This window comes from Nomascus leucogenys, chromosome 22a, assembly GCF_006542625.1.
Source record: "Nomascus leucogenys isolate Asia chromosome 22a, Asia_NLE_v1, whole genome shotgun sequence".
Lineage (NCBI taxonomy): Eukaryota > Metazoa > Chordata > Mammalia > Primates > Hylobatidae > Nomascus > Nomascus leucogenys.
The window spans coordinates 68,829,727-68,856,868 of record NC_044402.1 but is presented as its reverse complement, the minus strand read 5'-3'; the positions used below and the strand labels follow the sequence as shown (position 1 = coordinate 68,856,868).

At 39.4% G+C, this 27,142-nt stretch overlaps 1 protein-coding gene and 1 pseudogene across 2 annotated transcripts in view; one reads left to right on the top strand and one right to left on the bottom strand.

Moving 5' to 3' along the window:
• The window catches only part of CERS6 (ceramide synthase 6), a 326,541-nt gene that overhangs the window by 174,700 nt on the left and 124,699 nt on the right, over nucleotides 1–27,142 (bottom strand). The window lies entirely within an intron of this gene.
• Nucleotides 20,709–21,548, top strand: LOC100606702 (annotated as a pseudogene). Its single transcript, XR_001114474.2, has one exon. The product of XR_001114474.2 is annotated as a 60S ribosomal protein L7 pseudogene (transcript).

Here is a 27,142-nt window from a genome sequence, read left to right as displayed (position 1 = left end):
TTGCTATCTGCAACCCCCACTTCTTCTATTACTGCTGAAATACGTGTACAGCATACTGACTGCCTCTCAGAACCCTGTCTAAATTAACTTTATTGACTGGGTGTTTCATTTAAGGTGTTTATGATTTTTGTGGTTTCAAAGGGCAGTAAATTTTACTTCATCTGTGCTTCCTTTTCTAGAAGTCATTTAAAAATATTCTACTTCTGTATTTTCAAGTTCAACACTGCATGCAAATATAAGATCTATGAATAAAATTTGTTTTTTTAAGGGTATCAAGATAAGGCCAAGAGGGCTGGGCGAGGTGGCTCATGCCTGTAATCTCAGCACTATGGGAGGCTGGGGTGGGCGGATCACCTGATGTCAGGAGTTCAAGAACAACATGGCCAACATGGCGAAACCCTATCTCTACTAAAAATACAAAAATTAGCCAGGCATGGTGGCACACGCCTGTAGTCCCAGGTACTCGAGAGGCTGAGGCAGAAGAACCGCTTGAACCCAGGATGTGGAGGTTGCAGTGAGCCAAGATCACACCACTGCACTCCAGCCTGGGCGACAGAGCGAGACTGTCTGGAAAAAAAAAAAAAAGATAAGGCCAAGAAACTGGCGTCCACCTGAGAATGTTCAACATTCTCCTCTATGAAATGAGATGGCTGGACTATGAAAACACTAGTGCTAGAAACTGTTTAATCAGAATTCATCATTGGTCTTTGTCTTCAGAAAGCAGAGGTCCACAAACAACCAGCAGATGAGCATGCAATACTATTGATAAATGCAAATTAAGTTTAATTTAAATCATGAGTTAACATCATGGAGAGAAACAGATCTGTTGTACTGAGAGTCACAATTATACAGGGATAGGTTCAAAATTGTTTCCCAGATTAGGCCGTGACCTTATGTGGGAGATTGTGTTAACATTTTTTATGGAATTCTAGGTGGTAAAAGAAAGCCACCTGTTATGTCAGCTGACAATGTATATTTTTATCTACTTTTGTGAAAGAGTGCACATCTATCCAATTTGCCTGGTTGAATCACAGGGCGTAGGCTGAAGTGTAATAAGTACTGAGTGGTGGGGAGTGTGAGGAAACTGATAGAGAAGCCTTGGATTCTATGGTAATCATTCTGCATTGGCTCTAGAGGGTAGTGGACATCAACCCATGAGGTCTGTTAGGATCTAATACTTTTAGATGCACTGAAAATATTTTGTAGTTTATTGGTAAATAGAAATTAGGTGGTGGTTAACTTTGCTCAATACCATAGAAAAGTAGGAACTAGACTTGGCTACCACTTACATGTGACCATTACCAAGGCACTATTAGATTAATTTAATTCAATCCTAAGATTTAATGAGTACAAGCCATTGCATTAGATACCATAGGAAATGGAAAGATGCCTTTAAGGAATGTTTACAGTCTAGAATCTCCAGTCAAGAAGTGAGATGGAATAAATATACAAATAACCACAACTCAGGAAAACACACAAGGTAAGTATTATCAAAGGTGCCTTTAGGTTTCAGAGTGAGTGAGATGCCAAGGGGTTGAACTGCAGAAACACTTCTAGGTTGAGGGGATATATGAAAAGGGCCTGGGGCAAGGATATAGATTTTCAGGGATTTTCCTCTTGCTTTAAGAGAAGTATGGTAGGCTGGGCACGGTGGCTCACGCCTGTAATCCCAGCACTTTGGGAGGGCAAGGTGGGCGGATCACGAGGTCAGGAGATCGAGACCATCTGGCTAACACGGTGAAACCCCATATCTACTAAAAATACAAAAAATTAGCCAGGTGTGGTGGCGGGTGCCTGTAGTCCTAGCTACGCAGGAGGCTGTGGCCGGAGAATGGCATGAACCCGGGAGGCAGAGCTTGCAGTGAGCCAAGATCACGCCACTGCACTCCAGCCTGGGCGACAGAGCCAGACTCTGTAAAAAAAAAAAAAAAAAAGAGAGAGAGAGAGAGAAATATGGTAGTTTACAGCAGAATAAGTTGGATAGTTTACCCATGACTAAGCAGACACTACTGTCACCTATAATGTTTATGGAGAGAAAGGAAAGGAGGAAAGGGGAGGGAAACCAGGATATATTAGAGCCTTCAGTGTACAAGTTACAAATGCTATAACAACCCAAGGAGGTAAGCATCACTGTATCACTGTAACCATATCTTCAGTCAAATGATTCTTAGGTTTATCAAGGGGAAGTCAGATTTTACCTCCAGGTGATTCTGACATCAAAGGCCATTCTGGTCTTATGCTTACTACTAGCGTATCAACCTCCTTGAAGGCAAACAGCTCATCTCTACATCACCAGCCCTACTTCTTCTTTATATTTAGAATTCCATAAATATTTGTGACATTTAAATGTCCACAGTGAAGCTCAAGACAATATTCTTAATAAATTAGGCACTTTATAACCTGGAAGGATTGATAGATGGTCCTCAAACTATATATAAACCTCAAGCATATATAAAACCAACATAAAGCTCTCAAATAAATGTTACACAGATCTCAAATGAATGTCAGCAAATGATCTCTTTCCTGCAGTTATCTCTCAATAACAATGTTTTCTAATCGGGGTTACTAACCTACTTAAATTCAGAAGTCTTTCAGGACAAGATAATAAACCCTAGCACTCACAGTTGGATTTACTCTGACAATGTTCGTTTAAAAATCAGTTGATATTTCCTTTGTTCTTTAAGTGTAACTGCATTCTTATTTTGGGCCAGAGAAAAAATGCAAAGAGAAAAATACAGAAAGGATAAGAATTTACTGCCCTTCTTCAAAAAGAAACAAGCCATAGGAAGCATTTCTAGGATAATCACCTCAAAAATACATTCATAACTACATTTTACATGTCCCTGGAAGGAACAGGAGTGAGAAATAGGATTTGAGAGGACTGGGGGGAGAAAAGAACCACACAGAGCACAACTGTACCAAGATTTTTCCTCCACCCAGAGAAGCAGCCTATTTTCCCATGCTCTACAAGGTAACCTGAGTCAATTTGCTTAACCTTTCCAAGCAACATTTCCTTAAATGTTGGAAACAGAGTTGGCAGAAGAGTAGGGTATGCCTCTAATGCCCTAGTCTACATCTCAGAATTGTTGTGAAGATGAAATTAAACAATGCTCACAAAAGTTCCTTGAAAATCACAGAGCTACACAAATGTCAAGTGCTGTTATTACCACAGCCTGCTTCCTCCCCTGAGCCTCTTCTGACCTGTTTCTCTTGCTAGAGAGGCAGAAAAGGTCTCCAGGGAGGTGAATTAGTTGTGACCATGTTCCAGTAAGATTCTTCTATACCTGCTCTATCCAAACTTACCAGATTCTAAAAAGAAAATGTTCATATTAATTGTTCTATGTTGTATCACTGCAATATTTGACACCACTTTAAACAGAAATTAAGATTAAAAAAAGATTAAGGGATAGCTCTATATTGCAGAAGTGAAGATTGAAGACAATCTTGTAAGCTACGTTATTAAATTTTCTTTCTGTACTGGTTGGGGAATTGGGACCTTTTTTTTTTCATTAATCCTGTAGTTTTATTTGCTATGATGGTATTATATTCTTGGATTGCCACATATTAATTATTTAGGGTTTACGAGTACCATGTGATAATCATTAGCCTATTTAAATTTACCATATTCCAGTAAACCACTATTTTTTTGCCCCTTGCCATTATTTTTTTTACCATCAAAAATATATAGGAATGTGTAACAAGGAAATAAACAATTTGGCCAGTAGATGTGGAAAAGAAAAAAAAAAGAAAACCCTCTGGTTAATTACTATGCCACGTATAAACTGAAGATATGTTTTCTTTTCACCCCAAAAACGAGGTTGCCATATATTCAAGTCATTACAGTCTCTTATTTACAGACTACTCTCTCAAGCACTTTATTTAGAACAAAGAAGTATTCTTTGAAGACACTCAAATCTGAAACAACTTCAGTCAATGCCAGTTTGAGATGCTCAAGAAGGTCAGCTGACGGAAGCAGCTATTCTAAGGGAGCAAAGAAATTTAACAAATACTTAAGTCGTCATCTCTAGGGTGGTGACTTCATAACTGTTTGTATTAGATGTCACTGTAAACAAACCTTTTAAAGATCCCTCTTAAAGGGAGGGCAGAAAAGAGTTACATGTGGGAGATCTTCAATATACACCTATAGATAAAGGACAAAAAAATGTCTGAAAGAGGCAAAGAGTGCTAAGGCCTGGGTTAACATTTATAGAAATAACTTCTTACATGGATTCCAAACCCATTAAAGTCTATGCAATTTAGATGGGAGGGAAGAGAAGGCACTCTCTGGCACACTGTCCTAGATGACTCTGAAGTAGCTCCTCTGGCAAAGACATGATGTCAAAGATGCAAATACAGGCTTTGAATACATTATTTCATGAAAGTGAATAGGAAAAGCAGTATGTCTAAATAAACATATTAATGTTATTAATACACATATCAATTGTTTCATCTCTAAAACTTTACATATTCAAGGTGGCCCCAGAATATTCTGTATCATTGGGAAACTGGAGGATGTGTCTTACACCTAAGGGCACCCTACCTTCAACCATCTATGGTTATCTGGGAATTGAAAAAAGTAGAAGTCTGTATGGCAGATGAACATGACGGCAATATCTTAAGCATACCCTGAGAATGACCCTGTAAGGCAGACACACCTGAATGTGTCTTCAGAGTCCTGAGCTAAGGAATCCAGGAGTGGCCATCTGACAGATTCATTACTTATTTATGTGGAACATCTGAACCCCTGGCCTGTCCATGGAATGCGGGTGTGCAGGGGAAAGGTACTGTTTGTTTTGGATTAAGTGGAGGTTGCCAGGCAGAGGTTGTTAGAGGATGCTTAAATATTATATAAATTGTATACTTTTTACAAGCATGCAATTTATATAATAAATAATGCTCTCCTGTCAAGCCTGCTCTGCCACTAGACTGTCCCTGTATGTAAGTTCCCTCCAATAAAACCCTATGTCTTGTTCACTGGCTCCAGGTCTCTTCTTCAGCCTCTCAAACCTGGCGCCATCCCTACCGAAGTCAATAGGGGCCTGACACGACAAAGCTAAACTCATAGCAGTGTGAAAGTGAGTCAGAGATTAGTCAGAATATTGACTTCAATGTTCACCGATTGGAGTTCAAGAAGCAGGAAAGACGCCATGAACACAATATTGTATTTTAGAGAGAATAGGTAGCATATATGCACTTTTGCTACAATAAAAGGATTCTTGCACTCAGTTTATATTAGAGCAAACAAAAAGTTTCATGAACTCCAAGAGCATTTGCTCTTAACTCCAAATTTTGTGCATCAACAAAGGGATGGGGGCCGGGCATGGTGGTTCACACCTGTAATTCCAGCACTTTGGGATGCCAAGCGTTCATGATCAGTCTGGCCAACATGGTGAAACCCCATCTCTATTAAAAACACCAACAAATTTGCCGGGCATGGTGGCACGTACCTGTAATCCCAGCTACTCAGGAGGCTGAGGCAGGAGAACCACTTGAACTAGGGAGGTGGAGGTTATAGTGAGCCAAGATTGCACTACTGCACTCCAGTTTGGATGACAAAGTGAGACTCCGTCTCAAAAAATAAAAAAAAAGGGATGGGGCCCTGAAACAATGATTTAATGAATGAAGGCAACTAAAAAAGCCACTGTACTGAATATAAGCTTTTCTTTTAATCTCACATTTTCCCACTCATGTTACGTTCTGCCAAAGCCATTCATCTACATTTTCCTGAACAATTTCTGGAAGGAGGCTGGGAAGCCCAGTAAAAACTGCACCAAGAAGACAACAACCCCTCCCCCCAGCCCCCCACCCACACACATAATCTGGTCTCCATCCTATTGAGGTCCCATTTCACACGACCCTGTGATCAGCAATAAACCTAGTACCCTCAATAAGATCCAAAACCAAAGCCACTCATCTTATAACCACAGAACCTCTTCTCTTTGTGGTTCATGACTAGGATCCAAGTCTACTAGCCAGATGCATAAACATTTACAAACAAATATTGAATTTTGGCAGTTTAATGATAATTTTTATTTTTATCCTTTTTTTTTTTTTTTTTTGAGACAGGGTCTTGCTTTGTTGCCCAGGCTGGTCTTGAACTCCTGGGCTCACACTATCCTCCTGCCTTGGCCTCCGAAAGTGCTGGAATTACAGGCATGAGCCACCACGCCTGGCCTAATAATAATTTTTAACGTCTTGCCAATTTGGGCACCTTTCCTTTACATCTGGAAGAAAATATGAAGTCCACTTAAGTCTACTTACATTGAACAACAAGGTCTGCCAAAAAGAAAAAAAACATACAATTCTTCTTTTTGATCTCCACAAATCTTAAATAACTATGTAAACAGCAACATAACTTTTTTCCAATTATAAGGCAATATTCATGTGAGTCAAACATTAGATGTTATTTGATGTCTGTATAAAGACAAGGTAAAGATATCAATTCAAACCATTACAATTTGCTGCAATATATCTGAATGTATAATGAAAATGTTAAATGAGAGATACTCTTCATAAGTACCATCGGCCTTAAATTTAAGTTTACATTTTAATGCTGTCACTAAAATCAGTCAATTAAAATTGGTATTATACATAATCCAATGTAAGGAGATTCAGGATTAAAAAAAAGAGAATAAAGAGATAAAGGAATGAATGCAATTGTGGTATTTATACCTTTTCTTTCGATCATTGATTTTTACACTCCCCAAAGTGTCTCAACATTCAATCTAACCTTGGTCCAAGAACTCTCAAGCAAAAACCACATGAAAGGGAAGTGTGGGCTAAAAGCTCAGACTAAACAATAAATAATACTTTCTTCAGACTGAAAATATTCTCCCAAACATCTCACCATCTGACAGGAGCTGGGAGTGGAATTATTCCATAGCATTGCATAGGATACATGTGCTCCTTGTCCTCTTATGTAATGCTTCCCCCAGTAAAAGCCACAGAAATTGGGCCCTGGAAACTTTTTAAAAAGCAACCATAAAATGCCTTGAGTGTTAGGGTGCTTCTGTCTCTGCAAGACAGAGGGCTAAACTCCAATAGAGGACAACGGTCACTTTCCCTCATGATGCCTTGCTGAACCTGAGAGTCAGCTGCAAACTAGTGCACCTGCATCCTCACAGCCCTGAAACAGTACTAGGCAATTCTCTTAATCTCAAAGAAGGGAAGTGTATTCCTCAGATTCACTTTGAATCAATCAGCAAACCACCATATATTCACTGAACATAGCCTGAATACACAGGCAGTCTAGCTGGGGGGAAAACAAATACTAAGATATATGAAACAAGTAGAGAATAATTCTAAAGAGTGGCTAAGGGCTAAAATTAGCAATGCTCATTATTAGTTCCACAGGGGCTCAGGGAAGAACCTCTGGAGAGACTCATGTGAGAAAGAATAGTAGAAAGGGCTCATGGTAATAAAATGACCTGAGTTGGGCTTTGAAGGGTAAGTAGGACTTACATTGGGGTGGAAAGGAGGTATCCCAGAGACTAGACAATGCTTGGGGCAGGCAGGCACGAAGTAAACATTTTTTAAATGAATAATTTTTTTTGAGGGTCTCACTCCGTCATTGAGGCTGGAGTACAATGGCATGATCACAGCTCACCACAACCTCAACCTCCCAGGCTCAACCAATCCTCCTGCCTCAGTCTCCCTAGTAACTGGGACCACAGGCACATGCCACCATGCCCAGCTAATTTATTTGTTTTTTGTAGAGACAGTAATCTCCCTATGTTGCACAGGCTGGTCTCAAACTCCTGGGCTCAAGCAATCCACCTGCCTTAGCCTCCCAAAGTGCTGGGATTACAGGCATGAACCACTGCACCTGCCATGAATGAATTTAACCATTATAACGACTATCTTCATTTGATGAATGAGTCACTCAACAAAGAAGCACCAAGTAATTTACATAAGGACTCAGGAAATTTTATAAACTCTGCTTTAGGAATAACTTTTATAAGTATAATAACAGTATTTTCACAAAGCATAATTACTCTTAATGAGAAAGTATTCATGATGTTATCTGTATATGAAATGAAATAATCATGAATATTAACATAAGCCCAAAGATACAGGATCTAAAATAATTTTGAAAGTTTTTAAATAAAACAAAAACATCACATAGTTGGTAAAGTTGAAAGTACAACCAAAACCAATGTAGCAATACCATTCCTGGTGCTTGTTGTCACACAAAACAGAATAACAGGGTATTCATGGTCATGGTTAAGGCTGGTTCAAGTTTGCCTGGCAACAGGCATTACTGTGCTAAGACAAAGGAGACTTGGTTTAGGGTTCCCATGAAACACTAGAAACTTTATTATGCAAACTTAGGAGATAAATACAGGTTATTCTAGGAAAAATGTTTTATTAGGTTCTAAAAGGGAACTAGAACTTTCGAAAAAGTTAAGATGTTTTATAAAGTTTTATACTATTAAAAAAGGGGGAAGAAATTTCCAGCATCTCCTGACCTGTCAAAAATTCTTCACAGTTAAACGGCTTATAACAAGTGACAGAGAATGGGTTAATATCTTCTATTATGTGCACAGAAAGACTACTATCTCAACAGGGAGAAAACGAAACAAAACGAAACACACAGAAACTCAAAAGTTGGAAAGAGGCAAGTGATGATCATGACAGCAGGTACTTGATGCCTCTTTTATCCCTTTATTTAAGTCACTTTGCCACTTATTGGATTAATCAAGAGAACTGGGGTTTCCAAATTGAGAGTACTTGAAGACTGGGCATTTTAATTCCCACCAGGTACTCATGACAAAAAAGCTGTAGTCAAATGATGTGGCAGGCAGAGCAATGGCCCCAATATATCCACATCCTAATCTCCAGAACCTGTAAGCATATTACCTTACATGGTCAAAGAGGCTTTGCTGGTGTGATTAAATTTAAAATTTTGAGATGCGATATTATCCCGATGTTTCGGGTGAACCCAATGTAATCACAGAAGTTCTTATAAGGGTAAAAAGGAGGCAACAGAGTTAGAGGAAATAGGAATGTCAGAGAGAGAAAAAGATTGGAAGATGTTATGCTGCTAGCTTTCAAAGTGGAGGAAGGGTCAAGAAGCCCAGGTGGACTCTAGATTAAACTAGAAGAGGCCAGGGAACAAACTCTCCTGTAAAGTAATACAGCTTCTGCAGAAGTAACGCAGCTATGTTGACACTGTGAGTTAATCCCAGTGAAATCACTTAGACTCCTGGCCCCTAGAATGGTAAGAGAATATATTTGTGTTATTTTAAGCCACTAAGTTTGTAGTCATTTGTTGTTACCGCAGTAGGAACTAATATACATAATAACACCCAAAAAGGGCCACGTTCATGAAGCTGTTATTAGAGGAATAGGCATTTTTTGTCATAATATTGATGGCCTCCCAATCCCTTCTTCCAACTCACAGCAGCATAACAGCTGAGGAAAATCCACCCCTCCACCCTGCTGCACAGGAGTAAATGCCACTTAGTCACTGGGCACAGTGAGCTTCCACTGTTCCTGAAATTGCTTCTCCCCACTGCCCCCAGCCTTTCATTCCCACTATTTCTGCAGGGTACCACACCAACAGCCTGCCTCCACCCCATGCTGCATGCTGCTGGTTAACCTGCTTGATTTAATCTCCTATCAAATATCCTTCCTGCTCAAAACCCTCAATGACTGCCATTGCTGCCCCAGTTAAGGTTCTGCTGCTGGCTTCCAGAGCCCTCCCAACTTGGCCCCATCTGCTTCTCTAGCCTCACCTCCCTTTCCCACGTCCTGAGCTCCAGCCAGTGGGGCAGTTCAGGCTCTCCACTACTTTCCTGGGCTGTGCCTCTGACTGCAGCTGGAATGGTCTTTCCATTCACCATTTTCTGCTACTCAAAATTCAGTCCACTCTCTCCAGTCTTTCTGAAACACCACCTCCTCCACTAAGCTCACATATCTTTAAAAACATTGTTCACTCACCCCATTTGAAGCCCTATGGCTTTTGGTAAGTCAAGTACATGTAATAATACACATTCCTCCCATTTGGGACATTTATTTTATTCTCATCCCCCCTCCTAAATCCAAAGTTCCATCAGAATTGTCTTATATGCAATTCTTTGACACTCAGTTGAAAGTTGGCAACACAACAAAGTGAAGAGTTGGGCACCCTGAGGCCCAATTATTAAAAGAATGCCTCAATCCTGGTATTCCCCACTCTGATCTATTTGGTATCCCAGCATTGGGGGTCCATGCAGAGATTCACTCTATTCCATTAGAAAGGGCTTGTACTTCTCCCTCCACAGTCCCCTTCTCTAAAATATAAGGAAGTTTGAGAAGGTCCAGGTTACTCTTCCTTTTGAATTATACTCCTCAGAAATCAAGCATTCCGTACTTTAAAATATTTCTAGAATCTGTTTTTATGCATCTTTATAACAATCAAATTAAACCAAGGAACACCCTGAGGGTGAAAGAAAGTCTTTTGCTAGGGCACTGCAAGAGCCAATAGTTAAAATGATAAAATTTAAATGTCAATGAAAAAGGAAGCTCTACTATGAAAAACAATAAATTTTCTTCAATGAAGGTTTTAGTGAATAAATAATGTTGACTTGAAGATTAAATCTAATGTTAAAACTAATGATTGTGTAAACATTAGTCACTCAGTATTTCAAGGATGAGACACACATTGTATGCTACATAGTACTATTAACCCAAGTTATTTAAAAGTATGATTTTGTTTAAATGCCAGTAATCTCAATTTGGGTATCAAACTCTCATTCTGTCAGTCATTTTCTGCAGCTAACAGTCTAAGGACAATATGAAATTTCATGATGTGGATGGTGAAGCCATTTGGGCTATCTTCTAGAGACAAAGAGAAATAGCACTAACAATACTATGTGGAGAATTTTGAATAATTTAAAAGTCATTTTTATCTCTTTAAGAAGTTTAGTTATTTTAATCCAGTAATTAAATTACTTGGACTCTATTACAAGGTTAGTCCAGAATACAGGGGGAAAATATACACAGAGGTGTTTACGGCCCTATGACATCTATAATAATAAAAGACATATTAAGACTAGTCCTAGATAATATTGTAATAGGTAAATAAACCTTGGGACCAACCAACAGATGCAATATTATATAGCTATTGAAGCAAGCATATATAAAGAGATGGCACTAACATAGGGTGTTAATGCCACATGAGGCAGCAAAATGCAAATCCCACCTGTCTCTCCATAAGTAGACAACATGACAAATTATCTGGATTCAGTGTTTGTGGTAATTCACCTTCCTAGTTATGGGCTTTGGGCACGTTATTCCAATTCTCTATTTCTCAGTTTCCTTGCCTATAAAATGAGAACGAAAACAGAACCTACCACAGATGGGCATTGTAAAGATCACACAAGTTAATCAATGTATTAATAGGATGCTTAATCCAATGTCCACCACTAATAGTACACATTTAAGTATAGTGCTTTACAGGAGACAAAATTGTATATGTAACATGACCCCACAACTATATTAAAAAACAAAATTATACATTGAAAAATGCTTTCACTAATTATACTAAAATAGTCTTATTTCACTTTATTTTCTAAAATTCTCTAACTTTTATATACTGTTACATAATGGTGGCAAAAAAGCAATTTTACTTTGAAACTTTACTTCCAAGTGGCTTACATTAATAGGAATATCATGTCCCTGATATACACTAGAATTACCCACAATGTATATGTATAAATATATACATACATACATATGTGTATGTAAGTCTGATAGTTTATTTCAAATATCGTTTTTATTTGGTAGTAATTTTTCTCTGATAACATTGTTTATATGATAGCCTAATTTAAATTTGTTACTGAACCTAAGTTTAAAATGGCCAAAAGATCACATTAAAGCATAGCCTTTAAACCAAAGGAGAGGCTTCACTCTTCTATTTCTTTTAGCTATGACCATATCCTCGCCTACTTGCCCAGGTGAAAGGAATTTCACAGCAAGAACACACTTGGTAATTTGGACAAATGCAGTGGGTCAAACATCTAGCTGATTATGTTGGGTTCCCTGAAGCAGGCTATGCCAGCTGAAACCTCTCTTATCAGTCAACTGAGCAGTTCTGGAGTCTTCTCCCAGGTACTGTACTTGAATTTCAGGCAGCCAAGGACTTTTCTCTAGCTAGGTCTTCATTAACTCATGGTCTGTGTGAGTCAGCTTTTCAGTCTAGGCTCAAACATTAAAAAAGTTTATTGCCTTTTTACCCAGAAACACCATTTCTTGGAATTTACTCTGAAAAAGGAACTATAAAATATGCACATAAGAATGTCCCTTGAAGCCTCTTTCTAATGGTTATACCAATAAAGCAATAATTAGCAAGTTAAATTTCTGCCAAATGCCATCATAACTTTGAATGAGGTACATCTATATGTAGTGGACTAGAATGACATCTTTAATAAATTAAGCAGAGTAGAAGTAGTATTAGAACAAAATGTAAAGCATGAACCCTTTAAAAATTATATTTAAAAACATACATGTAAAAACATAGAAATACACCCAACATTTGGAAGGAAAGACACCAACATTTTCAGAGATTAATTAGAAGGCATGCGTGGTATTGGAACCGGGTAAAAAAGCGCACTTGCTTTCACAAACATTTATTTATTGTTTGAACTTGCTGCATTGTTATATAACAAAGGACGCAGTCAGAGCAGGGTATAGTAGGAGCTCAGATCCCAGAACGATGCTACCTGACTCAAATACCAGCTCCAATTCTTAGCAGCCAACACCTTTATACCTGTTTCCTCTTCTTTCAAATGGAGATAACATGACCTACCTACCTCCAATAATTTAACAGATTAAATAAACTAGTACATTTAAAATAAAGCCCGAAACTCATACCTATTAGGATGTCTATTATAAAAGAAAGAGAGAAGGAAGAAAGGAAAAAAACAAAGTAAAAGGTGCGAGGAAGAATGTAAAGAAATTGGAACCCTTGTTTACTGTTGCTGGGAATGCAAAATGGTGCAGCTTCTATGAAAAATATGGTGGTTCTTGAAAAAGCTAAATAGAATTTCCATATGATGCAGCAATCCCACTTCTGGGTATATACCCAAAAGAACTGAAAGCAGGGGCTGTGCAAGGTGGCTCATACCTGTAGTCCTAGCACTTTGGGAGGCCAAGGCAGGCAGATTGCCTGAGCTCAGGAGTTGGAGACCAGCCTGGGCAACATGGCAAAACCCTGTCTCTACCAAGGATACAAAAAAATGGCCAGGCGTGGTGGCACATGCCTGTAGTCCCAGCTCCTCAGGAGGCTGAGGCAGAAGAATTGCTTGAACCTGGGAGGTGGAGGTTGCAGTGAGTGAGATCCCACCATTTCATAGTAGAACAAGACTCTGTCTCAAACAAACAAACAAAAAAAAGAATTGAAAGTAGGGTCTTGAACAACTATTTGTACATCCAGGTTCATAAGAGGATTATTCACAGTAGCCAAGAGATGGAAGCAACCCAAGTGCCCATCAACAAATAAACGGATAAACAAAACGTGGTATATAATATAATGGAATATTCAGCCTATAAGAAGGAAATTCTGACACCAAAACATGGGTGAACCTTGAGGACATTATGCTAAGTGAAATAAGGCAGTTACAAAAGGACAAAAACGGTGGGATTCCACTTATATGAAGTACTTACGGTCATTAAATTCATAGAAACAAAGTAGAGTGGGGGTTATGAGGGATCTGGGAGAGGGAAAAAATGGGAAATTAAGTGTTTAATGGGTATAAAATTTCAGTTTTGCAAGATAAAAAGAGTTCTGGAGATGGATGGTGGTGACGGTTGCATTGTACAACATGGTGAATGTACTTAGAAGTCACTGAATTGTACACTTAAAAATGGGTAAGACGGTAAGTTTTATGCTATGTCTATTTTGCCACAGTTAAAAATACAAAAGGCCAAGTGCAGTGGCTCATGCCTGTAATCCCAACATTTTGGAAGGCTGAGACAGGAGGAACACTTAAGGCCAGGAGGCCGATACCAGCCTGGGCAACATAGAGAGATCCCATCTCTACAAAAAAAAAATAAAATTAGCCAGGTATGATGGCATACATCTTCAGTCTGAGCTGAGGCCGGAGGATCACTGAGCCCAGAAGGTCGAGGCTGCAGTGAGCTATAACTGTGCCACTGCACTCCAGCCTGGGCAACAAGAGTGAGACACTGTCTCTAAAATATAATAGAATAATAAAGCACCTAGAGCGGTACTTGCCCAGAGTAGGAGCGCAATAAATTTTGGCAAGAATAATAATGTTATACTACTATATCATTATGATGTTCTACTTGTTAAAATGCAATTTAAGAAAACCATACATTAAAATTAAAAGCCCTCAACTTCTTTAAAAACTTACTATATTAGGCCGGGCGCAGTGGCTCACGCTTGTAATCCCAGCACTTTGGGAGGCCGAGGTGGACGGATCACAAGGTCAGGAGATCGAGACCACGGTGAAACCTCATCTCTACTAAAAATACAAAAAAATTAGCCGGGCGTGGTGGCGGGCGCCTGTAGTCCCAGCTACTCAGAGAGGCTGAGGCAGGAGAATGGCATGAACCCAGGGGGCAGAGCTTGCAGTGAGCCGAGATTGTGCCACTGCACTCCAGCCTGGGCGACAGAGCAAGACTCCGTCTCAAAAAAAAAAAAAAAAACAACTTACTATATTATATATTAATCATATTATATATTAATATTTATGTTATTTGTAGTATATATTAATCACACTAACTTTGCCTGTATACCATATGCCTACACTGAAGCATTTTATTTTCAAACTACTCCTTCCAGAAAGGCAAAGAGAGTTTTTCACAGCCAGGAGCTGACACTTAGCAACTACCTCTGGCCAAAGGAAACAGAAGAAAAAGCATTTAACACAATCATCACTTGACATTGAGGCAGAGGCCAAGAAAACCTTCATTACACAAAGACCCTTGGCAAGGAGCAGCACTGCTCTGAGTTTATTTTCAACTCCATCTCTGGCTCCTGAGTTGGTGTAACCAACACATCATCAAAATAATCATGTCATACCACTTGGTATGCTACCCTATTCAGTAACTACCAAAGGATATGATCTCCTGAGGTCAGCCCTGGTCATTTGTAACACAATTTCATGAAATCCACAGAGGGGCAAATCTCAAAGTGTAATAAGCATCTGAGAATGAAGAAACCAGACATAATGATTCAGTTTCAATAAACTTTTATTTTGTTTTACTTTGTATTTTATTTTATATTTATTTATTTTTGAGACAGTCTTGCTCTATCACTCAGGCTAGCGTGCAATGGCGCAATCTTGGCTCATTGTAATCTCCGCCTCCCGGGTTCAAGGGACTCTCATGCCTCAGCTCCCCTACCCACCGCATAGCTGGGACTACAGGCGCACACCAACATGCCCAGCTAATTTTTGTATTTTTAGTAGAGACAGGGTTTCACCATGTTGGCCAGGCTGGTCTCAAACTCCTGACCTCAGGTAATCCGCCCACCTCAGCATCCCAAAGTGTTGGAATTACCAGTGTGAGCCACCATGCCCGACCTCAATAAACATTTATTAAGGACCCCTAGTATATCAAGGAATGTGGCAAGAAATTTAACACTTTATATTATTTAAATCTCACAATGGCCCACTGAAATATGTAACATTCTTCTCACTTTTCATGACAGGAAATATGCTCAAAAAATTAAGGGATTTCCTCAGGGACATGTGCTTATCAGGGGTACAGAGAGAATTCAAACCTGAATTTCAGAACCATAAAGGCAATGACAACGTGTGAAACTTATGGACAATAAAATGAAAAAATGGACCTCAAACAATCATTGTATCTATGTGATTAGTGTTGGGTAACTCCACAGTTAAAATATTTCCAATAAACACAGTCTTTGCTATATTTGAAGATCGGACAGCCTTCTGAAACTTCCCTCAAGGTACACAAGGAGGAAAAACAATAAAATGCACACTTCTTATATATACTTGGGCAAAATCTAATTTGCAATTATCTTCATTTCCACTGAAAATAACATGGCTTCCGCCAAATAAATAAATGAGGCATACTTTATACAAATGCTTTCAAAGGGTGTTTTATAATGGGCAAAGGAAAGAAACGTTGTTTTAGTCCTGATTTTCTTTAATTCTAAATCAAAGTGTCATCTTTGACTATCTAAAAGATAGCACTACACGTGGTAAGCTTCCTTTTTCCTTTTTTTTTTTTTTAAAGTATCTTACCAGCCCCGGCAACATCACAAAACTCCATCTCTAAAAAAAAATACAAAAATTAGCCAGGTGTGGTGGTGCAAGCCTGTAGTCCCAGCTAACTGGGAGGCTGAGATGGGAGGATCACTTGGGTCTGGGAGGTCAAGGCTGCAGTGAGCCGTGATTATGCCACTGTACTCCAGCTGGGGTGAGAGAGTAAGACCCTGTCTCAAAAAACTAAAGTATCTCAACCTGCCATTAGCAAGGATGGCACTCAAGATAACTTATATTGCAGAATCTAAATGCCCTAGTTGTGCAACATTTCCCTCCCTAGTTGTGCAACATTTGAACTTAAAGAAATCAGGTTGAAATGATGCCCAGAAGGGGAAAGATGTCACATAGGGAGACATGTGGCCCAAGATTTGTGAAGGACCAGCTATTTTCCTGATGGACTTCTACTCTGTCTTTATGAGCCTCTGGTTCTTCCTTCTGGCATATCCATGATCCACATCCTTCCCATTTATTTCAAACACTTTTCCTTTTTCCTCAAACCCTAGGGTCAGAATGTAATCATAACAATTAGACAACTTCAGTGGTGCTAGGTGACATCCATGGAGCATCTGCCACACCACAGGCATGGTGAAAAGACCTTTCCCTATATGATCTGCCTTCCACCTATGTTGTACATGAAGAAAGGGGGTCTTACTGAGGCAGAATTGGCTTGGCCAACATCACACATCTGGTAAGCAGAAGGCTTTAGAGTTCAGATCTGTCTGACTTCATAGCCTGAGCATTTAATCATTAGACCATACTTTTCAGGGAAGAGACAAGGATAGCAGAAGAATGTAGCACATGAGCTCCTTGGGGAATGACACCATGCCTTGTCCATCACTGTCTCCTGTACCTATTGCCCAGCATATGATATGTGCTTGATGAATACTGTTAGATGAATGAGTGAAGGAAGGAGAGTGACCAAGAATCTGGTCTTAAACTCATTCTATCTGGGCCCAGGCAGGTGCTGTTCATTCAGCATCCTGTAAGCATGAATCTCCACTGCTATCAATGGCTGGGCCCCAGAGAAACAGTGAGTCGTGTGTTTCCTGCCATGGGTCAAGGAACACAAACCATTTGCATGCTCAGTACCACTTCAACTGGAAGAATCAACCACCTCTTATAGCTCAGCAAATATGGAGTTGGCATTTCTTTTTGTTATATCCTTAAGACAGGAGATGAAATCCTGCTAACTCTTTCTGCCATCTCTTTCTATGAGAGCTCAAAAATTGACAATGAGTGCAGCCATAAATCCAGAGATAATATTCACTTACATATTTTCTACTTCCTCCAACCATTTCACAGGAAACTAATCCAAGCCTTGCTCTTAACTACTTTGTGTCATAAAACAAAAATCAAACAAAAAACCCCACAATTTCTTGCAGCCATTTTTGTTTGTTGATGTCTAGAGTTAAAAAAGGAATTTGCCCCAAATTCTCCATATCAAGTTGCCAATAAGCACCTCTCAATTTCAGTGAAAGAATGCCTTGAAGAATGTGGATAGATTTTAATTCAAATAGAGTTATCAAACTCCAAGTGATTGGTGCCCCACCATTATCTGTTTTGACAGAGTCGTTAGGATAAACAGATGTTAGGGAAAAGGTCTACAGTGAAACGGGGAAATTGTGTAAAAATAAATTAGGGAATGTGTTGCCAAATTTAGTCTCAGTGAGACCCACAGAAGCTGTGTGTATGTGCACATACAGTTTGGTCATGGCTTATTAATCATGACAGCATTATGTCTGTCTTTCTCACACATATTACACATACAGATTCCATTGTGAAGTTTTTCTATGTAGATAGATATTACTGAAAAACCAACAGCAAAAGGTTTGTTAATTTCCACAGAGGGGTATCACGCAAACAGCAAAAACACGGGAGCTGAGAAACCTAAAAAACATTTTTCTTTTAAAGATACAGTTTCGCTGCAGCTCACTGGCAGTATTCATTGTGTCTGTGACTCAGCTATAAAAAAGGAATGAGCAATACCTGCATCTTTGGAGAAAGTTAATCTTAAAAGCAGCTTTGATTACTTAGGAAATTACTTAGGAAGCACAGGCATTAGGGCCAGTCACACGCAGATCCTGACTCTCATTACATATCGCGGGTAAACTGCTTAACCTTTTAAAAATTAGGGTAAAACCATCTGCCCAATGAGAGTGTCGGAAGGATTAAATAAGATGACTAAGGAAGCGATCTTGGTACATTCTAAGTATTCAGTACATGTCAGATGCTGTCATGATGGCAAAAGGCCAGGTCATGATGGCAAAAGGCCATTGCAATAATCACCAAACAGAGAATATTTACAAGGCCTCGAAAAGCAGCCAGCACAGAGTCAGCATTCATTTTATTGAATGATAGTATGAATTCCATATCCATGGATGACAAATAATGATACATCAGAGCAGGAAGGCAAATAAAATTACAGGAATAAATGGACCCTATAGCCTTTCAACTAACTACAAACTCCAGACAACGTAGTCCTCTAAAGGTCCTGCTTCATGCTCATTATCTTCTTCTCATAGTTCAAACAACCCTGACAACATTAAGGGATGGCATTTTTAAATTATTCTCTAAAAGCCTAATGACTAGTTTGGTCTAAGACCCAGGGAGGCCACCCAAGAGGCCTCAGCTCATAGCATGTGGTTAAACTGCAATCTACTCCTCAAATTCGAAAGAGAAAGCAAGTGAAAAAGAAGCAAGGAAAGCTAAAAAGATTCTGTAGTTGGCTGAAAAATGATCTGCAGTTAGGCTTTGCCCCTATCCAAATCAGAGTGGGGCTGTTTCTTGAATGTCAGAACTAAAGTGTTTTCTTCTCTCACACTTTTCTTAGCTCATTTCCCAATCACTTTCTTGGTGGAGTCTCTCTTTGCCAAAAGGACATGCCCGTCAATCAACACACACTACTTATTTGTACCTGTCTTGACGCCCTCCCCATCACTATCTATTCCTACACCACACTGTCATTAGTGCATATTTCTAAGGTTCAAAATTTTACAAGATTCTTGTCCTATAAGAGTGATTTTCTGCTTAACACTACCAAATTGATCAGTCTGTGCTGTGTATATCCACCATTCTCTCAAGCCAGCCAAATTTGATTAAATGTACATTTGTCTATGCATTATTTTGTAACCGCAAGCCTTGCCTATGTTGTTTTCTGGAACGTTAGGCAATTGTCTGTTTGTCAGTTATTACCTACTACATACCAGACAATAATATAGGCTAACCTATAGCTTTCATGTCTTTCAAAGGCCATGCCCATCAAGGCCCCTCTATACCATAACTGTACACTGTGGGTGCTTGGAAAGGATGGCTATTTCACTGGCTCACTATGAAATCACCAGCTATTTCACTAGCTCACTGTGAATCCAGGCACCTAAAGCTGTTGTATGTATGCAATTTCAGGAAACTGCTGCATTTAAATTTGGGAATTGCACTGAACACAAGGTCAAACGGACCTTGTTTAACTTCACATCAATATTAAAATAATGTATCACATAAAATAAAGGTGTATGAAAATTCTAGTTTTCAAAATCCTGACTGACCACATTTGAAACCTTATGTTTGCACAGCACACATTTTTTTTCAGTACTAGACGATAGTTATTAAATGATTTAAGGTCTTATTAATACTTCCTTTCCCAGACACAGCAGGCTAGGCTAGTCAGACAAACCCCTTGCTCTCTATTTAAAACAACTAAACTTCTCAACTTAAAAAATATACTTAAAAGCATCAGAGGTGACAAGATAGTAAGAAGCTCTCAGGATAAAAATCTAAGGGAAACTAGGAACCCAGAGACCTAAGGAGAACACCACAGTTCCTTCTGGCCCAAAGGCATCTCCACCATGAGTTAATCTGGGTTTCTGTTTTGGCAGCCCCTGGAGGAAAGGGGGAAGAATCTAGGCCAAGCACCTACCAATGTGGGGGATATTATAGATGACACTGTGCATATTAAGCTGGGACCCCAAGATATAACATCCATAGGATGAGTGTGTGCCATACATAAACCCTACCTCTACCCCCAATTCTGGGAAACTTCAGGGATGGTTGCCTTGATACTAAGCAGAAGAAGAGAAAAGGGGAAAGGAAAATAACACCATGAGAAGTTGTGGTAAGAGACCCACAACTGTGACCATGACCAAGGTGGTTACAGTCATGGGGAGTTAGCCCAGGTGGGCCTGGGGGTCATGGTAAGTCATGTGCTTGGTCTGGGGTGATCCTAGGCTGGGATATCGTCCATGCCGGACAGGAGCATAAGCATAAACTCTCTGAGAGAATCATCATTTTCCTAGGCCTCATGATTCTCCCTCCTTAATATTGCCTAAGAACGAAGAGTAGTACACAATTAAGCATACAAGGAAAAACAGGTTCCATGAATCAGAATCAGAAACACACCCACAAATACTGGAACTGTCAAATACAGATTGTAAAACAACTATGCTTCCCCTATGTAAAAAAATAAAAGACTGCTCTTTTTCCGGCTGGAACCATGGAGGGTGTAGAAAAGAAGAAGGAGGTTCCTGCTGTGCCAGAAACCCTTAAGAAAAAGCGAAAGAATTTCGCAGAGCTGAAGATCAAGCGCCTGAGAAAGAAATTTGCCCAAAAGATGCTTCGAAAGGCAAGGAGGAAGCTTATCTACAAAAAAGCGAAGCACTATCACAAGGAATATAGGCAGATGTACAGAACTGAAATTCGAATGGCGAGGATGGCAAGAAAAGCTGGCAACTTCTATGTACCTGCAGAACCCAAATTGGCGTTTGTCATCAGAATCAGAGGTATCAATGGCGTGAGCCCAAAGGTTCGAAAGGTGTTGCAGCTGCTTTGCCTTCGTCAAATCTTCAATGGAAACTTTGTGAAGCTCAACAAGGCTTCGATTAACATGCTGAGGATTGTAGAGCCATATATTGCATGGGGGTACCCCAATCTGAAGTCAGTAAATGAACTAATCTACAAGCGTGGTTATGGCAAAATCAGTAAGAAGCGAACTGCTTTGATAGATAACGCTTTGATTGCTCGATCTCTTGGTAAATACGGCATCATCTGCATGGAGGATCTGATTCATGAGATCTATACTGTTGCCTCTTTGAACAAATAGTTCAAAGAGGCAAATAATTTCCTGTGGCCCTTCAAATTGTCTTCTCCACGAGGTGGAATGAAGAAAAAGACCACCCATTTTGTAGTAGGTGGAGATGCTGGCAACAGGGAGGACCAGATCAACAGGCTTATTAGAAGAATGAACTAAGGTGTCTACCATGATTATTTTTCTAAGCTGGTTGGTTAATAAACAGTACTTGCTCTCAAATTGAAAAAAAATAAAAATAAAAATAAATAAAATAAAAGACCACATAAAAAGTATCTGCAAAGAACAGGAAACTATGAAAACCGAACAAGCAGGTTTTTAAAAGATGAAACAGAACTTTTATAAATAAAAATATATATTAACCAAATTAAAAACTAGGAGGAGAATAAACAGAAATAGTTAAAAGGGAATTAGTGATTTGAAAGATATGTCAGATGACATCTAACATATGGCCAGAGAAACAGAAACAATGAACAACATGGAAGGGAAGTTAGAACTCATGAGGGTAGTGAGAGGATCTAAAATACATTTAACTGTAATTACAGAAGAAGAAAATAATGAGAGTAGAGAAGAAGCAATATTTAAAGAAGTAATGACTGAGAATTTTCCAGAACTGATAAAGATAGCAATTGGGCCAGGCATGGTGGCTCACGCCTGTAATCCCAGCACTTTGGGAGGCTGAAGCCAGTTGGATCACTACAGGTCAGCAGTTCAAGACTAGCATGGCCAACATGGTGAAACACTGTCTCTACTAAAAACATAAAAGTTAGCCAGGTGTGGTGGCACTCACTTGTAATCCCAGCTACTTGGGAAGCTGAGGCAGGAGAATTGCTTGAGCCTGGGAGGCAGAGGTTGCAGTGAGCCAAGATTGCACCACTGCACTCCAGCCTGGGTGACAGAGTGAGACTCCATCTCAAAAAAAAAAAAAAAAAAAAAAAAAACAAAGATAGCAATCCATAGACTCATAGATTTAAGAAGGCCCAGAGAATCTCAAGAGAAATATATATATATTTTAATTGCAATATAGAAAGACAAAGACTAAGGGGAAAATCTTGAAGCCTACAGGGATAAAAAGGGCATTATCTTCAATGGAATGACAGAGTGACTATCGCTTCTCTGTGGCAAGCATGTAAGCAAGAAGACATTGCGATGATATAATCATTATACTGAAAGGAAATAACTGCTAGACTAGAATTCTATACTCAGAGAAAAAACCTTCAAGAATGAGGAAGAAATAAACTCATTTTCAGACAATAAAAACCAAGAGATTTCATCTCTAGCAGGCCTCAAGGATCTTCAGACAAAAATTAAAGTGATTCCAAATGGAAGGTCTGGGTACAAAAATGAATTAAAAACAAAAAAAAGTGGTAAATAGGTGTGCAAATCTTTAAAAAATTGTCTCTGTTGTTTAAGGTTAATAATGTCTCTAAGATTAAAAATAAAGAATAAAAGGCAAGACAAAAGTAACAAGTCAGAAGAGGGAACACGGAAATAAAATATTCTAAACACCTTGGATTTTCTAGGAGGGTAAGAGGGGTCAACATTGGATTTTGATAACTTAGGTATACCCATTGTAATTTCTAGGATAACCACCAAAATAACTAAAAATTGAGTCTATAATTTCAAAACTAAAAGGGAAAATGGAATCAAGTCAAGAAAAGGGAGAGAGAGAACATAAAATAGGCAAAAATAGAAAGCACAAAACAAGATGAAGATGTAAAAGCATGTAAAAATGATTATATTAAGCACATGTGAAATAAGATCTGGTGGAAAAAAGAACAAATGTGTCCGGACTGAATAAAACAAAATCCCACCATACGTTATCTGTAAGAAACACATCTAAGCACATTCTACTTGTATTAGGTTTTTAAATAGGCAAAACTAAATTATAGTGTTTGGGAACACTTGTTAAACGGCAAGGATGTGAGTCAAACTAAGACAATGATTAGTGCAGAAGTTGGCATAGAGTATATTTCTTGGGCGGAAAAGTGGTGTTGTGATTATCAAGGGGCCTATGGATTGGGGGGCACTAGGGAGCTGCAGAAAGTTGAAAATGTGGAGCAGAACGTTCCAGGACGATGGGAAAGCAAGCGCAAAGGCCAAGAGGCAGGAACGAGCCCAGCAAGCAGAGAGCACCTCGACATCACTGAAGCGCAGTGAGAGGAGCTGGGAGAGATGAAGTCAGGCAGGTCCACAGCCCAGATCTGGACCATGCAGAGCCCTGCAGGCCAGGGTTCCCAGATTAGATCTTAATCCAGAGCACAGCAGAGAGGGGGAGGGTTCTCATGGGAGCTCCAGGTGGGTATACCTGTGCCAGGCAAGGGTTGGGGTGACGAGTAGAAATCTCGGAGGAGAAAGGGTGCCCAAGCTAGACTTCAAAGAAATGAGTAAGAATCAAACGTAGAAGAAAAGGGGGTGTGGGGGTCCCTGGGATGGAATGCACAGAGAACTTTGAGCAGTTCATTCTTACTAGAGCATGGCACGCAAGGAAGGAATTGGAAAAGAAGTATTGGTGACTGGTGGACTTGAGGCCATGGAGAACTAAGAGACAGGATTTTTTAAAAAACACCTTTGCAAGCTCTAGGTCTCTAATTTGAAAGCCCCAACCCATATTAAATACATTACCTTGAACCTATATCCCATATTAATGTTTTATCTGTAAAAAAAAGTGAGGGCCGCTCTCCAGTGCCCCCCCCAACTCCATGGGCTCCTTGACAATCACACCACTTTTCCTCCCAAGAAATATACACTATACCAAAGTCTTTAAAATAATTTTTACAACTTTCTCTTTAAGAATTAATATCATAAGAAGATGGCAGAATGTGTACCATTGTCAAAGCTGTATGGTGGATACATGGGAATTCATTATACTATTCTCTCTTCTTTTGGGCAATCAAAATTTTCATAATAAAAATAATCAAAGGAATTGTTATTTTGTTCCTGTTCAGATTAAAACTTTATTATATTTAACCAAAGGAATTGTTATTTTGTTCCTGTTCAGATTAAAGCTTTATTATATTTATAGGTCTCTGATTTGAGTTCAGCCATGAAATCATATCTCGTAAACAGAGACATTTAATAATGTTAGGAAAAAAATTTTGAGATAATTATCAGAGGCCGAGGATTACTTTTTAAGCACCAAGAAAATTTACACCCATAGGATTTTACAATGCATCCCCCTTATGGTTTTTTATTTGCTTATTTGGTTGTCTTCCAAGTAAAACCTTTTTTTAAAAGCAAGAAATCTGGATCTAAAACACCTAATGAGGATCTAATATGCAAAGTATAAACAGAAAAAACTAGAAAAGAAATAAAAACATGCTGCTTTTTTTCTTTTCTCTCCTTTCTCTCTTATTTTTATACAGCTTTAGAAAACTGTCTGGTTGGCTGCAGGCATATCTGGGTGTGTTTCCTGAAATTAAAAGCATAAATTAAATAAAAACATCTAATGCATCAAATCATCTAAAACTCAAGAGAAATCCATGTGGCAGCTTAAGCATCTTCAGTATGTGGCACAGAATTTCTTAGGAGAGAAGGGAGTTTAGAATGGAACATCATCCAATTTGACAAAAATTTACTACCTCAGCAGCTTACTGGATAATGAACTAAAAGACACAAAAGTACTTTATGAACATGGTAACATTTTCCTTCAAGGTAGTCATGTGCAAAGTAGGCTCCATAGGTTGGTTTTACATCCTCAGTATCTTCAAAAGCTACAGACTGACTGAGGGACATAAGAGATTTGCCCTCTCTCTTCCTGTAAACAATGTGGAAATGATAAAAAATAAATGTTTACTGGTTGATATCAGTTCCACAGTCTGGTCTGATAAATGCCTGCAGCTAATCTGCACCAAATATCTGAGCGAGGGCTCCAAACCTCCCAACCCTGCTTTCAACCTAGTTTCCCATTCCTATAGTGATTCATCACACTGTGAAGGTTCCACCCCACTCCTGGGTTTATTGGACTGGAACACAGTGACTTGTGAGTGACCGCACCCTACTGGCACCTACACCTCTTATTCCCCAGAAACGACAATGTACTTGTGTCCCTCACCCTCACTATCTGCCACCCACATGCAGATAGACATGCCAAACAAAGAAATTAATCAATACACCTCCAGAAAATTGTTTCACACTTTCTCCCCTCTCCTCAAAATGCCAATACTTCCTCCTCCCTCTTCACTCTCCTCAGATGCCCGTTTCCTATTTCACTGGGATGATGGAGACAACCAGGAGATACTTACCTGACTCTGCCTCCCTATGCCCCTGTCTGGACTTCCCTCCTGTTACCACAAATGAATGCTTCAGGCCCCTCTCTAAGGCGACTCCTGACTGTGCTCCACACCCCAGTGCCTCCTGCCTGGGCAAGGCTCAGCTCTTGCCATTTCTCTCCTCTCAGGTATCATCCATTTTTCCCTCTTTGCTGGATCATTCCCATCAGTATACAAACAAGCCATCATTTTTCCCTTGTTAAAAAAAAATCCTTAACCCCAAATTCCTCCTCTAATGACTGTTATCTTTTTCTGGACCTCTCTTTTATAACAAATCTCTCGAGAGTTCCCACATTCCAACTTCTCTCCTCCATTTTGTCTTAAGACCTTCCACCCAAACTGCACTTGGCAGACACCGAATGACTTGCATGTTGCTACATGGACCGTGAGTAGTGACACAGCCGACGATGAATGTCTTCTTCTCTTGGCCTCCTCACTCACCCATCTCCTTCACAGCCTCCTTTATCAGCTCCTCCTCAATTCCAAAACCTCTCACACGGGGCTGACTCAAGCCTCCATCCTCAGATGTTTTCTCTACTTAGCCTCACTCTCTTTGAGATCTCGCACTGTCTCGGGGCTTTACATGCTATCTATTCACCAACAACTGCCAAGTCCACACCTCCTCCCTGAACTGCGCAGTCACCTATCCGGCTGCCTACAGCACTCCTCCGCATAGATATCTAATAGATACCTCCAGATTCACATGACCAAAATCAAAATCCTGGACTTCTCCCCAGGTTTGCTCCTCCCTCACGCTTCCTCAACCCACTAAAGGGCAACTCCTTCTGTCTAACTGCCTAAGCTAAAACCCAAGTGTCATTCTTGAATTCTCACTTTCTCTCATACCACACAACCAATCTCTCAGAAGATTCTGTTTATCTTCAAAATAAAGTGTAATCTGAGGCCTCCACTCAAACAGTTCATAAAAAACATATGTGTATGTATGTATGTGTGTATAGGTGTGTGTGCACACTTGCACAGAAGGAACAGAAAAAACATTAGAGCAAGTATGGCATCATGTTAACAGTGGTGAATCTGGGTGGGTTTATACAGGATTTCTTTATACTATTCTTCAAACTTCTCTGTAAGTTTTCAAAATAAAAAAATTGTTTCAAAATAAAAAAGTTAAGAAAAATTTAAGAGAAATTTAATGTATAAATCTTGATTGGACTGTATCTGGAAAGAAATACAAATATAAAAGAAATCGAAGGGAAGATAATGGGGAGAATTTGTCTACTGTCTCCTCCCCCAGTGAAGTGTAAACCATATCCCAAGCACTTACAAGACCACTGGGCATATAGTAGGCACTCAAAATGTATTTGGGCAGTAAATGGAACAAAGACATTGCAAATCAGTTCTAGGTGCTGGGTTCTCAAAAAAGGATAAGACTGGCTCCTTGTCATGAAGGAATTTACAGTCTGCAGATAAAAAAGAAACGTTAAGTAAGAGCATTGGGCTGTTGCCATTACTATTAAAGGGGCACACAAATGAGGGGACCATCAGCTCTGCTTCGGAAAAAGAGAATGGGGGTAGGAGGCGTCCTTTATGGAGCAGGG